The sequence below is a fragment of the Myiozetetes cayanensis genome, unplaced genomic scaffold, assembly GCF_022539395.1.
Source record: "Myiozetetes cayanensis isolate MyiCay16 unplaced genomic scaffold, myiCay2020 scf20-37, whole genome shotgun sequence".
In the NCBI taxonomy this organism is placed as follows: Eukaryota; Metazoa; Chordata; class Aves; order Passeriformes; family Tyrannidae; genus Myiozetetes; species Myiozetetes cayanensis.
Genome location: NW_026087412.1, coordinates 12,575,278 through 12,591,279, shown reverse-complemented (window position 1 = coordinate 12,591,279; position 16,002 = coordinate 12,575,278). Strand labels below are relative to the sequence as shown.

Genomic DNA, 16,002 nt, shown 5'->3' with positions numbered 1-16,002 from the left:
AGCAGGGATCTATGTGCAGAGAAGAGTTTAACAGATAAGAAATTTTCCTCCTTTATTTAATATTTTTGAACATTGCTTCAGTGAAAGCAAGTAAAAATTAAGGGCAATTTCCAAATTATTGCTCAGTGTCTTAAATATCTTGTGAGAGACTATGTGTTATTCCTTATTTTATGTGGCACCGAACAGCCTTTCAACAAGGGAAACATCTGAAAGATTATGTAATTAATAAGTATTTTGGCAGAGGCCAGCATTATCCTTTATTCTCTGGGGATTACCATTGTTGACACTGCTGTATTAGAAAGGTGATTTATTCTGGATGTGTAGGTGTTACAGAACATAACTGCCTTTGAAGAGATGTAGTGCGTTTAATGTGTCTGATTTAAAGACAGTCGTCCTCTGGTGTTTGCAGAAGTAAATTCTAAGACAAGTCCCTGTGACTCACGAAGTGGGAAGTTCTACAGGAGCTCCCCCAAAGTAGCTTTTCCCTCATGAAACTCAGTCATCTCTCTGGTGCCTTCTCAGGGCGTTGTTTTGCCCGCAGTGTGAGGGAGTTTCACGTGAAGCTCTTGCTGTCACACTAATAAATGCAAAACCTCAACTGCCTCGTGATTGCTGAGACAGAGGCTACCATGGCAATCTTAATTAATCTGTCTCCAGATAGCTGTTATTACTGAGATAACCCAACTATCATGGAAAAGGAAGATGTGGATTTACAAAAGAACATGTCCATATATATTTAATGTGCACTCAGTGCTATAAGCAAAGGACGAGGAGGAGCAGTTCAGTGGTGCCAAGAGAACTCTGTACACAAACATTACTGTGCCGACCTGCAGCTCTTGAGCCAACCCTTGAGGTTGTCACCAGCCATTTGCCTGTGGCTCAACATCAAGCACAGAGAGGGCAGATGGCATTTCAAGACCAAACAAACTGATGTTGGTGTTTGGAAATAATTCAGATACTGTTTCTAGAAGGTGGGACTGCTTGTACTGGATATAACTGCTCCTTTTGGCTGGAGACTTTATCACTACAGGGTATTTTAAGATGTAGATAAGAGAACCCTATATAACCCCCCTGAAATTACTTAAGAATTTAAAGGAGGAACAATATTCCTTTATTTTGCTCTTGATCTCTATGTTCATCTTAGCTTGAAGAGTATTCTGTCTCAGATGTTAAAAATGCTTCAGAGAAACCGCTCTACTTCTGCCATTTTTACAGTATAACCTGTATGAGCAGCATTTTTAACAAATATCATAATTTGTAAATAATTAGGAAAATTAATTTATAAACACAATAAAGGATGTTAATCGCCCTGAAGGAACTAAGGTTAGCCAAAAATTCCAGTAGTGTGTGGTTTTATGTGGGGTTTTTTGGAGTTTTTGGTATTGTTACAAAAAGTTTTAAGTAGAAATGCTGATAGAATTTTAGCATTGGAACAAAGAGGAACCTATAAAATAAGACTTGGCATGGAGTAGCAATCTTAATGCTGATGAACATGGCAAACACGCACAGCTTCCACTTGGGGACAATTGACACAGATGGCACAACTGACTTTACCATGTGCTATATGTCTTATTAATTGCTCTACCAATTACTATAAACTCCAAAGCCTGTTTCTTTGTTCCACTGTTGTGGACAATTTGTCTGGTTTATGTTCACTGCAAATATCAGGATTTTGTATTTATTTGACAGGAAATGTGGCTTCTCCCTTCCCCTCCTTCCCTCCTGTTGTCTTTCTCTTCCGTTCTACCCCTGTATTGATAGAGATGTTTTTAAACTGTGATGAAGGACAAGTCTAAGTGAACCAAGAAGTTATTTAGACCTAGAAGAAATCTGTTCTGTTTGTGGAGCAGGCTTCTCCCCAGCAAAACTAACATTTGGAATCTGGACTTGTGCATGTGTCTTGTTGTTTTGGGGAAGAAGATGAAGTCCTATCCGTGTCAGAGGTGGTTTTGCATCCAAGCAGGGAAGAGTTGAAGTGACATTCTAGAAAAAAGTGAATGTGCAGATTCCTTATCAACATTCGTATCAATGTAATAGGGACAATTATATCTTTGAATCTAAAGGTTTGGATGGACCAGAGATTGTGTTCTGGTTCCTGCTAATCCTGTGAAATCATTGTGTGGAAGAGAAGATGGATGTCAGTAACCAAAAATCCAGACCCTGGAGGGATTCTGCCTCTGTTGTTACCTGTTGTGAAGCAGATAAAGAAACCCTTGAAGTTAAATTTTAATTGCATGAAATATTCTGGTAGCAGTAAGGATATTAAACCAAGAAATTCCATGAAACAAAAAGCACGGTGATTGGAAAAAGCAGTGTGTTATTTGCTATTTTTTCAAGGCCTGAGAGCATTATAAGCAGCCATTGAGTAGTGCTGGGTAAACATGGGAGAACATGTAGATTGAGTTATATGTTTGCTCAGTCCTGGCCTTGTCCTAAGTAGCTGGTGCCCTGTTCTGGGAAGCTGATGGAGTTGTTATTGCCAGTCACCAGTGCTGTCCCTTCCACAGTGGAGAACTGCAAATGCCGAAGTGCCGTCAGGTTTGCTGCGGTAGCAAAAGTGAATTGTAATCAAATCCTCTGTCTGGTGGGAGGCAGCTTAAGAGAGGTTATGGTTGGAGGCTTGAAATTTGAGTGGGCTGCCTCTTGGGGTTTCCAAGGAGTCAGGAAAGTCCTGGAACTGTGACAATTAAATTAGGACATGAAATCTTTTGCAAAACCATAAAACCTTTGCAAGCCACGTACATGGTGAAAAACCCCCTGGGAGCCAGAAAGGCTGTTGTAGCCCCCGGCATCAGTTCAGAGTACGGAGCATGTACAGCAGATTTCACCTCTAACTCACACATTTCATCTGTGTCAGTGCCTGCTGTTCCAGCTGTCTGTGTCTGAGTGCTACATTCACTATTAGTAAAAGTTACATTTTTTTCAATTACAGGCAAATCTGTTAGATCTACGATGCAGCTGCAATTGCAGCGTGGAAAATGACCTTCTCACAAGGAAATTACTGTAAAATGTTGTTCCTTCCTTCCAAGCACAACATAAACACATTAATTGCTACAAGGTGCTGGGTTTTTTTGTTTTTTTTTTCTTTTTTTGTCAGTTGTATTAAATAGCTGTTCTTCAATAATTTAAGGATTTTAGAAAAAAAATATTAGACAAAAAAGAAAAAATTCCAAACAGTACCAAAAGAGCCTCATCTCACAGCTTTGTTAGCAACACTTCACATTTCATTTTTCATGCTGCCTTTCACAACATCAGACTGTGGTACAACTATGAATTTTAAAAAATGCAAAATGATTCTTTGGCACACTTCCCCCTCCACCATTCGTTTCCATTACAGGATTACACAGGTCTAACTCTCAATACATTTGAATTTAAAAATTTGGCCTAGCTAATCAATAGCCTGTTCTTTTTTACCTGCTTTTGATATTCGTAGAATCATAGAATCTTAAAGGTTGGAAGAGACCTCTGACATCATGAATGGTTCTGAATGAACTGGGAGACAATCTCTACCATAAGGCAAAGGAGAGGATTGCCATAAAAATATTTTACAATGTTTTGTGGTAGGAAGCAGAGAAAAGGTCTTTGAGGGAACAATAGGAATCATAACTTGGGGGACAAGGGTTTTCTTCCTTTCTTTCACAGACATAAATTTAACACAGTGTTTTACAATGTTTGTTTCTGTGCAAGGAAAAGGTTGTTTTGTTTTGTTTCTTAAAGAATCCTTGAGGTTGAAGGAGTTGTAAATCAGAGATAGAAGCATTCTTTTACTCATATAATAAATGGCTAGAGGGTGTGTGGTGCTTAGCTAATTCTTTTCCTTGAGTTGGTTTATTCCATTTTATACAGACTTTTATTGCAACAGGAATGAAAGTACTACCTATACATTTAGTTGTTTAATCCCAAGACAGTTGTATGTGTTGCATCAGGTTAGAAGGTTTAAATTCTGTTTCATGGGATTTAAAGCACTACGATGAATTATTGAGGCAATAAGTTATAGACAACCAGGATATTCAAAAATTGTGGTGGGGGAAAGTTAATTCAGAAAACATGTTTTGCAAAAACAAGCTGTTAGCTGGTGAATCAAACTCCAGGAGTATCTCTGCTCTGGAGACTGGCCTAGCTGTGCTTAATTTAGGGTTTGAGGATGGTCCTGATGAGATTAGAAGTAAAAAATCAGTATCTGCTTTGTTACTGCATATTATTTTCTTTTTGAGTCATTTCATTTCCTAGAAATTTATTAATTTCTTAGAAAACATTACTTCAAAGGTGCAGAAAGACTAGATTGTTCCTTCAACCACAGAGCACATTTGAATTCCTGGCCTTAACAGGTGCTTCAGGAGATTCCCATGTCTCAAATATCATTTGCAATATATTTTGAATGTATATCTACCATCAGTCTCTGTAGAGGAGAATCTGCTGCATGTGCTGACATGAACCTGGGCTGTTTTCAGTCAAATACAATAGAATTGTATTTCTAATGGCGAGTGTCATCATAGCAAAGGTGTAACCTAAAAATGTGGGTTCTATTGCAAGATGTCTTCCATTCACTTGTGCTTATTTATGGATACCATAATGAAACAAGGCAGACTCTTACATTACTTGTTTTCATTTTCTTTTGATAATTTATTGATCCTTAAAAGCTTTTAAAAATGGATATTTGCATTTATTTTAGTTTTAGAATGAAAAATGAGATAAGTTTATCCTGGGAGTATAAGGTTTAAAAACATCTTCATTTTTAACACCTTAACACATGGGACCTTTATATGCATGTTTAGGTACTACAAAATCAAACCCAAAACATATAAGAAAAAAAAACCAAACCAAAACATTTTAACTGCAGCTCTATGCTGCGTGTTGTGATGTATCACATGGCTTTTGAGGCTGTATCAGCAAGTGTTTGGAAGGCATCAGTCTTACAAGTTTTAAAAGTAACCTCATCCCAATAAGGAGTTTCTTTTTCCTGGATGTGGCAGATGATATTTTTTATTGTTTGTTTTCTATAGTGCTGTGTGAGGGGTTTAGAATTTCTCATTTGTCTCTCAAAGTCTTGTTTTGCTTGGCCCTCAGTGCAGTGTATTAGTGTTCTCTGAAAGATGTAGAAAGCATTCTCTCAAACCCCTTCAATGTCTTCATTAGATGCTGGATTTGATAGATCAGTGAATTTCTATCATTTGAGATTTGATAGGTATGATAGATGACAAGAAATATTAATGACTACACACTGTAATGTGATGAGAAGGACATTTAATATTGCTTACAAATATGTCATCAATTCTTGGAAAATCAGTATGAGTGGGACTAATAAGACAAACCTGCATATCTGAAGCAGAGCTGCTTCTACAATCCCAGACAATTACAAGGCTTGAATTTCCCATTTTGACAATGGGTCACACAGTGAGGGAACGTGGGTGATTACACATTGTATACAAGAAAGCCAAAATAATGAAACAGCAATCTCCATCAGAGGAAATGTACTTTTTGTTCATGGAGAGATATGATTTGTTTGATTAATAATAATTCAGGAACTCAGCTGAGGTGCTGCATACACAGAAGAGCTCACAATGAAGTAATAAGGAAAAGGAGTTTCAGAAAACAGCTATTTTGGATACAGGGAAGTGACAATAATTGACTGCTTACAAATACTGAATAAGTACTTGAAAACTTCTGAGCCATAATTGACTGTGATTTACATGCTCCATGTGTCCTAGCAAGATTCTGATTTTCTTGCTTGTCAGAGTGCAAATGCTGGGATTTTTTTAAAAGGTGGAACTTATAACCTAAATCAGTTGTGTGTTTGGATGTTTTTTGAGTCCGTTTCTTTGTTTTATTTTGGTTTTTTTGTTTGTTTTTTGTTGTTGTTGTTTAAAATATGCTTTATATGACAAAGAGTACAGAGAACAATATAAACCAGCAGATTTGACTTAAACTGAAGTTGCACACAGAGAAATCAGCCACAGATTAGGGCTCCTTTTGACTTGGTCAGGGAGAGAACTTAACTTTATAACCAGGCACATTATGTAGGTTTGCAGTTGTAGGGCATTCTTAAATGTGGCGGGTAACTCTGAGGATTACATGGATATTTGAACTCAGTATGCCTCTCATCCTACTGTGATTACAAGGTATTTGTTCATCTGCCTTTCAGCACTTACATCTCTTCCATAACAATCCACAGGAATATTACACAGAGTGGAAGAGGTAATTTAGGTAGAGGTAATTAAGGTAGGCTTTGCCTTGCTTTCAAGATGAAGGAGATGGAGACCATTGCTGGCATTTTGAGATTAACTGATAACAAGCATAGAAGCAAATACCATAAGCAATATTCCCTTGGTCAGCAGGTGCTGTGCTGAGTACTTCCATACTGAATAGTATTTTGACCATTCAGACTTGTTGAATAATTCCTAAAGGATCCTTGGGTTTCAGCAGGATCTTCAGTTGTTTTATGACAGTGCTGGTTCCCACTGCTGACAGAAAGGTTTTACTTTCTCTTTTTGGTAGCTGTGATACTCCAACTGTGTTTTCTATAGGGGCACATGCTGTTATCTGTCCAAAGGATTTTTATTTTAAATTGTACAGGGATCTAGAATAGTTCCTGTGGTACAGAAGCGCTGGGTGATGAATGGCTGCTGCTTTTGGGAACAGGCTTTGCTGAAATTGCGTTACAGTGTTCTCATTATTAACCGAGTGCAAATAAACCTAAGTCTTCACAACAGTTAGAAGCATTTATAGCAGGCATAGCAGGAAAAATAAAAAGGGAAGCCTTCCTCATTTGCTCATTCTGAGGCTGGAATGTTATTAAATTGCTGAGCCAATTTAACTGCAGTTGATATAAAGAACCTGTTGAATTTTCCCTCACTACTTGGAAGTAACAGGTTTGAGATTAGGGGCCCAAACATATTTTCAAGAAAAAGTGATAAAGTGTTTCTTCCTTTTGTGATTTAGTAAAACAAACAAACAAACAAACCAAAGATGCTTCTTAAGACTGAAGTTTTGAAACAACAGGTGAGTTTGTTGCCCTCAGTTGTTTAAAGCAGTGTTCTCTATTCTTTGCAAAAATCATAGTCTGGTTTTGAAAATCAGTTAAGAAGTACAGTGGTTGTATATTTAAATATTTCCCTAAATTCAGTTTGGACCTTAACAATTAGAATTTGATGTGACAAGAATGTATTTACATGCATGTCTTCATACACAGAGTTAAAAACATTTCCATAAATTAAGAGTTCTGGTAAAACCCATGTTAACCTGACAGGACAGAGGGGAAAAAGACGTTTTTTAAACAATTCTCTGAAAAAGTTTTCAAACTTCTATTTTATTTAGGGTAGATGCTATTTATATAAGCTGATTTTTTGCCGTTGTGTGTTGAAGAAATGATGGAAAAAAATATTTACGGTGTTGCTCTCATAAGCCCTGTCTTTTATGAGCATGATATCATCCTGTGATAAATACTGAGCACAGAGAACCTTGCAGCTGCAATTCCTTATTACTCCTCCTAATTATTTATGGTTTAAGATATGAAAGCATTAGATTTAGCGTTACCCACAAGTTTTCCACACCAGCTTCCAGAAATCTCTCCTGAGGTGTCTTTTTTCTGGGTATGATGTTCTTTTCACAGATTTGTGAAAAGAATTTTAGTACCAAAATAAAGAAAAATAATAAAAAAAACATGTGTACTGAGGTGTTGTTTTGTTGAAGCTGAGAAGGGGTTGCGTTTTGGAGGCCGGGCATGGGCAGGCCGGGCAAGAAAACAGCCTTCGGTGATGCTCCTTTTTGACAGGCTTTTCTTGGGTTTATGTTTGTTTTGGTTTTGGGGCATGTATGGCTGCCTATTAAAATGCACTTATTATCCCATTTTCTGGGTGCAGCTGGAGGCAAATGCCTGTGTTTTGTGGGCTGCTCGGGGTGTCCGTGCCAGGGTCCGGCAGTGGGGCCAGGGGGGCTCCGTGAGGGGAGCCCGGGGATGTCCCGCACCAGGCACAGCCAGTCCTGGATGGTTCCAGAGCCAGGCTGGGGACACCTCACCCTGGAAAGGATGAACTAGTGGATAGCTGGGAGGAAATAGGGTGAGTCCCAGCCCTGGGAGGAGCTGGGAGAGGTGGAGGACGAGCAGCAGGGGCTGCATTGCTGGGCAGAGTCCCTGCAGTTCTTGGGGGGCTGTGGGACAGGGATTCACATGGAAAGCCATGCTGGAGCTCTCCACACTGGAGCAGTGCCCTCAAGGACCTGAGGCTGTGGAGAGCCCACACTGGAGCAGCTCCTGAAGCCCTGCTGTCCCTGGGAAGGGCTCCTGCTCAAGCAGTGCAGCTCTGCTGTCAGCCGGCAGCTCCACTGACTCCCCTGTATCTGCATGGGCTGATGAGCTGGAGTTCTTTTCTGTGGTTTCATCACTATTCACACCAAAAAGTGCACATTGTTTCAAGAAATAGAGGAGGAAGGTCACTCCGGAGGGGTGTAGGTTTAAATTATTGCAGTGACCTTTTCAGCTGTCCTTGTCTTTCTGTTTATCCGATGAGCTGTGCATTGGACTCCCTGACTTGAAAGTAAAGCGGTTCTGTGACTTGGAAGAGACCAGAGATCCCAAAGCAGGTCCCAGCAGCTGCTGCTCTGGCAGCATATTTATATATTATACATATATATGTATTATATGCCCTGTGGGCAGTGCTGAATGTACTCCCTCAGCCTGAACAGAAGCGAGAGTGGTGCAAAGATTATCTCACAGGAGAGCACTTCTGGGCTTTATTTTCCTCTGAGGGGCTTTTTGAGTTTATCCTGTCGGTTCCCAAAGAATTCTTCACATTGACTCGAGTGAGTGGAGGATCTTGGTTGCATTATTGTATTGGTCATCTAAGTATCTCTTTCCCACGTGCTGTGTTTGCTCAGCCAGCTCTGGCAGAGTGGAACAGGTCACACGTAGTGAAATTTTCCCAGAATTTGGTCCCAGCTGCCAGAGATTCATGGTTCAGGGATTCTCTGAAAAAAAAAAAAAATGAGGTAGTGTTGTATTTAAAAGCTCTTGAGAGATTGCTTTTTGAATAAATTTGTCATATATTCCTATGCTTTTTATAACACCCCCTAGTTTCCACTTACTCTGTGCTTCCCTGTTGTAATGAACCCCGGATGGTTCCTTCTTATTTCTTACTCTTGACCGAATCAATAATTTAATTTTTTTGTCAATACAATTTTTTGACCTACCAGCTTTTGTTCTTAGGCTCCTTTTTCTGTCCATTATAACTGCCTTTGTCTCTGTACTTTTAAAAATTATGCCAAGATGCCAATAACTTTTTCAAGGAAATCAGTATAGAAAAATTTTAAAAATAACAAATTTGCACTGTTTTATATTTGTGAATTTTTGTGGGTTTTTTACAGGAATTATAGTTTTGCTTATCTTGCCTTTTAGAATGATGTTTTCAGTTTAAAGTTTGCTTTCTTAATTTAATCAAACTCTTTATGTCACTTTACCTATTTTCAGGTATATGTTGTATGAAGTCTTCTATACAATTGTGTCTGAAGATGATTTTTGCACTGTAATATGACATAGATACTGCAGTGGTCATTCACTGTAATTGTAAGTCAGCTGGTTTGGTGAAGGAAGGTGGATGTTTCAAAAAAATACTTCCATTAGTGCCATTATTTTTTTATGTTGTAGTTTCACAAATTTAGCAGATCTATATAAATTCAATAGCTTGAAAAATTGAATCTCAGAGGAACAATTAGATGTCCAGTATTACTTTCTGATCTTGAAAATAATTAAATGTTGCTCAAATAGCCATATGTCAAGCTCAGTAATTTGAATTCTGACAAACATTACCTTTCTATAGGACATCTGTTAAGAGGTCAAAGCTGTCATCATACCCAGACATTCCAGTAGTTGACCATCTTAATATTTATTAAAATCTCGTGCTTTACAGATGTGCATGTGCATACTTATATATGAGCTGATGAGTTACAGTAGTTTTTTAAGCAGATTCAGGGTTTTGTTTGCTTCAGGAAGACACAGAATTCCTACAGTCTATGTTTCTCTTTGTATAGGTATTTCAGGAATTAGGTGTAATAAAAAAAAAAAAGAATGTAAGGAACGTGATTTTTTTGGGCTGCAAATTAAGTACTTGACATTAATTGAAACTGTCTTGGTGTAAATTGCAATGTTACTGTTGTCATCCCTTCTCCATTTGTTTGGATCTCTTTGGGGATCAGCTGCAGGTTTGTTCCCATGTCCTGTTGAGATCCTCCTGTCTTCCTGCATAGAAACAAGAGCTTTGGCAGGAGGAGCTGTTTTATCACTTGATGTGTGAGCTGACACGGGCAGAATGCAGGAACACCCACAAAACCATGGGTTAATTGTTTTTATTACCTCACAGACCAGGAGATTGCCAAAGCAGCACCAGGCTAGAGGCTGACAGGTGGGAATGAGGATCCCAAGGAGCTCAGTCCTCGCTGGGGGATCACTGAGCCTGCTGTTTGATCGGCACTGGTGGAGTTTCCCACTGTGCTTTGATCTTTCCCACAGCAGGGCAGGAATCTGCAGCGTGTTCAGCTAGAGTTCCTCCAGGTCTGTCACAGCCCTGTGTTACCTAAACACAGATGTTCTACTTGTGAACCACTCAAGACTAATCAATGATTAGTGTGATATATGTGTTTTCCTACACCTCAGCTGCAGGTCACCTGACTGTGTTTGCAATCCTCCTCAATGTTCTGCTCTTATTTTCCCACACTTACTAAAAGTGAATATGCAAAACTCACTTTCTTTGCTGCCACTTTAGTAAATTCCTGTCTTGCATTTTCACCTCTGGTTTATCAAATATATGTCATGTGCAAAATGTCCCTTTATTGGATGTCTGAGAAAAAGAGCTGCCAGTGATTAGATTGGCTGTTCATCCTCTCTGTTGGTCCAGCACAACCAACATTTGCTTCCTGAACGTTAGCCAAAAATTATCTTCTCTCCAGCTGGATAGGGATGTTTCATCATCTTTAAAAACTGAGGTGACCATTATGTTGTTATTGTTAGGCAATTATTTCCTGTTCTCATACAAATTTACCCTCTGACCAGTTCTGGCCATGATGTATCTGGCAGAGAAGCCAGTGAAGACTAATCAAAGCTTGTGAGAGCCTCTGTTACCATAATGCAATTTGTCACCTTCTATTCCTGCTGCCTTTGCCACTGCTCTCCTGTTCATGAAATGCATCTGTCATCTTTCTCAAAGCTTCCTGTTTCTGACTGATTACCTTTCCTGCAAAATGAAAAAAGTACTCAGATTCCAGTGGCTGTCCCAGAGTGGAAGAGCATGACCTGGTTTTATATTCTCCTTGTACAGTTCCTGAATTTGCCAGGGAGATGGCTGAGGGCTTAATGCTCTTTTTTTTGCATTTCCTGAGTAAGGCACATGAAGCATTGAGAGATGCAGGTAGAGCTGCATTTCTTTAGTTAAAGGACTAAGCTGGTTCTTTGTTATCTAGCTAAGAGTGCACAAAAGATGGAGCCAGACTCCCTGGAAGGGCACATTAAAAGGTTGAAGGGTAACGGGCACAAATTGTTTTCAGATATGAGGAAAAAAGTTATTGACAAAGAAGTTACATAAACCCCAGAGCAAGGCTGTGGGATCTCTGGGTTTGGATGTATTGGTGGAGTTCACAGAATCACAGAACGTGCTGAGTTGGAAGAGAACCACAAGGATCACCCTTAGCCCTGCACATCCCCAAGAGTCACAGCATGTGCCCCAGAGGATCATCCAAACACTCCTACAACTCTGTCCCACAGTGGTGCAGTGACCACTTCTGAGAAATACACTATGATTGACTTTTCCTGTAAACATTTGGATAGATACTTAAGTACCTGTAAATAAACATTTTATCTCAGCAGCAGGTTTTTTTCAGAACTGATTTGTAGAAACAAAATAGGTGTGGGGAACAGAGGCCATTTGTTTCTGCCTGGCTTTGAAGCATCTGCTGTGACCATGGGGAGAGTTGAGACACTGAACTGGATGGGTCAGTGATCTGAGCCAGCACTTCAAAGCACATGCTCTGTTCAGACAACTGACTTGCTGAATGTAAAACTCTTCTGTGTTTAGTGTTTCATTTCACTTCACTGGATTAGAATTCTATTTCTCGGACAAGTTTCCAAATTGTATTTTAACCTCGAAGTCAATTAGAAACTTTTTTGTTTGTTTGTTTTGTTTTTCTTGTCTTCCCCCCACCCCCGATTTGCTATCTCTCTTTGAGAAATCAGTTTTGCCTGATTTCTTTCTACCTCTTAACGTGACATGTAAAATTTATTTGAATCTCAAAACCCCGCACTATTAATCTCAAACAGAATTATAAATTTTAAAATGCTTACTTGGGCAGGGAAGCTTAGAGGGGAAGAATAGGAAACAGCTGATTTTCCTTTCTTTTTTTAACGTTTCAGCTTTATTAATTTAGGGGTGGTTTTTTACTTTTACTTTTTCCTTACTCTTCTGCTTTCCTTCTCTTCCAGATTTTAATACTGTTATGCAGATAAAGATTTATAACATGTAAACTTAATAGCACTAAACACTTGTTTAATTGGTGGAGATCTGGGAGAAGGCCCAGACTAATTAACACCAATTCCTACTCTATTGCCAGTTTTTAATGGATCTTAGGACCAGGTCTTTTTGGAACTACAATTATACTGAAGGCCTGTTGAAAATAGAAAATAAAATCATATAAGGCCACCTTGACAAGCCACTTGTCACCAGTATAAACCTTGCTTTTTATAAATAACAAGACATATATGCAGTATAAACAGTGAGTTTCCCTTTTAAAGTATTATTCATAACTACACTAAACTCTTCTGGAATTCTCTCCAAGTATGTCCATAAACCTTTAATTTCTTTTCCTTAAGACTGGAATATTTAGTGAATAATGACCAATTTTACTACAGGCAGCCCCGAGACTGATATTTAAGTACATAACTAATCAGTTATAAAAATATGGAAACTAGAAAAACGAGGTAGAGCTCTATATAAATACTTAGCAAAATATCTAAAAGGCACAACATTAGGAAGGGATAATTGCAGTACAAACAGGATGAGATTTCAAGTTCAGGTGTATTCAGCATGTGGTGTTCTGTAACTATTCAAGTTCCTGTCTTCACAGTCTCCACAGAGAAGGATCCTGTCCCAGTCAGCAGGAGAGGATGCCCAGCCTGGCTGGCACAACTCACTTGCAGACATTTAAAGCCAGGTCAGATGAATCCAGCCTGGAAGAAAAATGACTCAGCATTATTTGGGTGATTTTCTACAAAGGCCTTTGCAAGAACAAGAACATGAAGGAAGTTTTGTGCCATTAGAATTTTGTGCCTTTTGAGCTTTTTTTTGTTGCTTGGTTTCCCTTTCATGGACTGAGCTGATATTGGTGGGATTCTCACCTTCTTCAGAGTGTCTGCTCCACCTTTTGTTGGGTTAGGACCAGAGTGCCCCGATGTTAAAGGATGCTGCCCTGTGATTTAATACCCTGTTTCTCTCGACATTTCTCTCCTTTCTTTGCTCTCCAGCTCAGGGACTGTCTTAGCTTAGCTGTGCTTTTGTATTACTCTTGTCACCGCCGCGTTTTGCTGCCCAGAAATCCAACTTCAACTTCCTATTGTCTGCTTTTCAATGTTAAAACAAGAAGCTCTGATTGAAGCCCTCTGTTTGCCCTTTGCAGTACAATACTGTCAGGAGTGCCAGGGGAATGGGAGCTCAAGTGGCCTGTCACTGTGTGCTAATGCAAATCCTTTGTTGTTAATCTCGGTGTAAGGAAATACGAAATGGGAATTACTTGATATGATTCTACTAAAATCCTTCGGATGTCTTGTAGCTCCCACTAGTGTTTGAAATTTTAGTCTGCTGGCACATACAGTGTTTCCTTTCAAATAGATCATCTTAAGTGTCTAATGTATTTTTAGATAAGGATTTCCTCGTTTCCTAAATTAAAGCATCAAATACAGTTAAGTATTAGGAAAGGGTACGTAGAGAGATGATGGAATTCCTGTCACTTCATTTTTTTTAAGAAAAAAATCCATAAAAATAATTCAGAATGGTTTCTGTGTATTTGACCCTGTGCTTCAGAGATGCTGCATTGTCCAGAAAACTTCCAGGCAGAACTGAGAGCAAGTTATTTTGTATTCGAAATGAGTGCTGTTTGTAGCAATTTAAACTCTGCATTCTTAGGGAAAAAAAACCCGTAATTTTTCAGCCAGGATGCTGCAAGGTATAAATGCATTTAGTATGTCTTAATCTTAAATTTTAGAGTGTGAATTACCTGGAAATGATTGCAGCAGAAGTCATTTTGGTTGTTGGCCAGGTTTTAATTTTTTACTGCCCAAGTGTTTTTCACATGTTTATTTACCTGAAGATGAGAGAGCACCAGCCAATTAGCATATGTTTATAGGAAACACAGTGGATATTCCAGTTGGTAAAATATTATTTAAAATGTGTTATTTGTCATCAAGGTGCATGATATGTGACTGGCCTTTTAATGGCTTTCTGAAATGCGCTTCACATAATTTGAAGCAAGCTTTCTTATCAGTATGTCTTGCAATTAATTTAATCTTGTTTCTGTTATTTCCACAGTATTTTTCAATTCAGTGAGCCTCATTACATTTGCAAGTGCATTAAATTAGAGTCTGGATAGAAGAAGAGAGATGATTATCAGTTAATTTAATTATGTTTCTACGTTTGCCCATTTAATGATATGTCTGCCATTGTTGTTGCAGCCTTTGCTGCAGTAACACTGTGCAGGAATTAGTTCTGGTTCCATGTAAAGTTGGTGTTATCTGATAACTCCCGACAACTGGTGGAGCCACATGTTCACTAATTTATGAGTCTAATCAAAAATCGTTTATTTTAAGTCTAGAGGCTGCAGTATAGAATACTTTTACAGTATTCACTACCCCACTTTTTGACTTAGCTCATGTGGTGATGTTTTTACAGATGTTACCTCAGGAATTAGGAAACACAACTTTATATTCTTGCTGTGACTGCAGGAGTGGGAAGTGTAGCGTTGCACGGGTCTCTTTTATCCAGTGGTACACTGCAGCTGAGAACCATCTTGCTTATAAGGAGAAAAAAACAACCCCAAAACTCACCATTATGCCTTTCTTCCTGCAAAACAGTCCTTACTTTTACTAATAAAATCAGGTGGTCATTTAGGGTGATGCTACAACCTGAATTCTGGTGCTCAGTGTCTGTTAGTGTTACTGCCTTTGGCAGGAACTAACTTTTTTTTCCCCCCCCTTTTTTACTTTTTTTTTTTTTTTTTGCAACTCTGCATAATTCCTTTTTCCTGAAGGTTTGTGCCATATGTTTGAAATTACAAGATCCATGGCATTTGCCCTGGCATCTGGAAATCCTGAGGATATAACCACTGAGACTCTCCAAAGCAATGCTGCATTACATACTGCAGCATAGATCAGCTGCACAGCTCATTAAAGGCACAGCTGGTAAGGCAACACTTTGGGGCTTCAGACATTTCTAGATATCCAGTATTAATGTGGGAGAAAAAGAAATTCAGCTGTGAAGCACAAAATGTTTGAATTTTTTAAGATGACTGTTTCTGGGCTTTTTAGCGATTTAAGATTTGGAAGTAAATGGAAAAGATCTTTAAAAATTAGAGCAGAAATAACCCATAACTGAGAAAGACAAATAAAAATCAAATCCAAATTTTACTAAACTCTAAAAACCGTTCTTCTGTCCTTGTATTTTGGAAGGTAAAATAATTAGGTTTACATTTGTATTTCTTGTTTGTACAGGATGAATCATTCTGTGGCTGCAAGATAAATAATGCACATAAATTGTTTACATTAATTTGTTTCTTTTTCTGAAAGTACTTGACACTGGAAAAAGGCTCTCCTGTCATGAGGAGGATCAATATACTTTAAAAGACTTCTGCTCCCATAGCCTGCTCCTCTTAGTCTTGCAATATAAAGAGCTGGTGGACTGTTTTGCAATGGAATAGATACATTAAGCTTTTTAGGATAAAGATATTCTAATATTTTTGATGCACTTAGTGGGA

General features: G+C 38.6%; 1 protein-coding gene across 19 annotated transcripts in view; it reads left to right on the top strand.

Moving 5' to 3' along the window:
* The window catches only part of RBFOX1 (RNA binding fox-1 homolog 1), a 1,102,859-nt gene that overhangs the window by 562,661 nt on the left and 524,196 nt on the right, over positions 1–16,002 (top strand). The window lies entirely within an intron of this gene.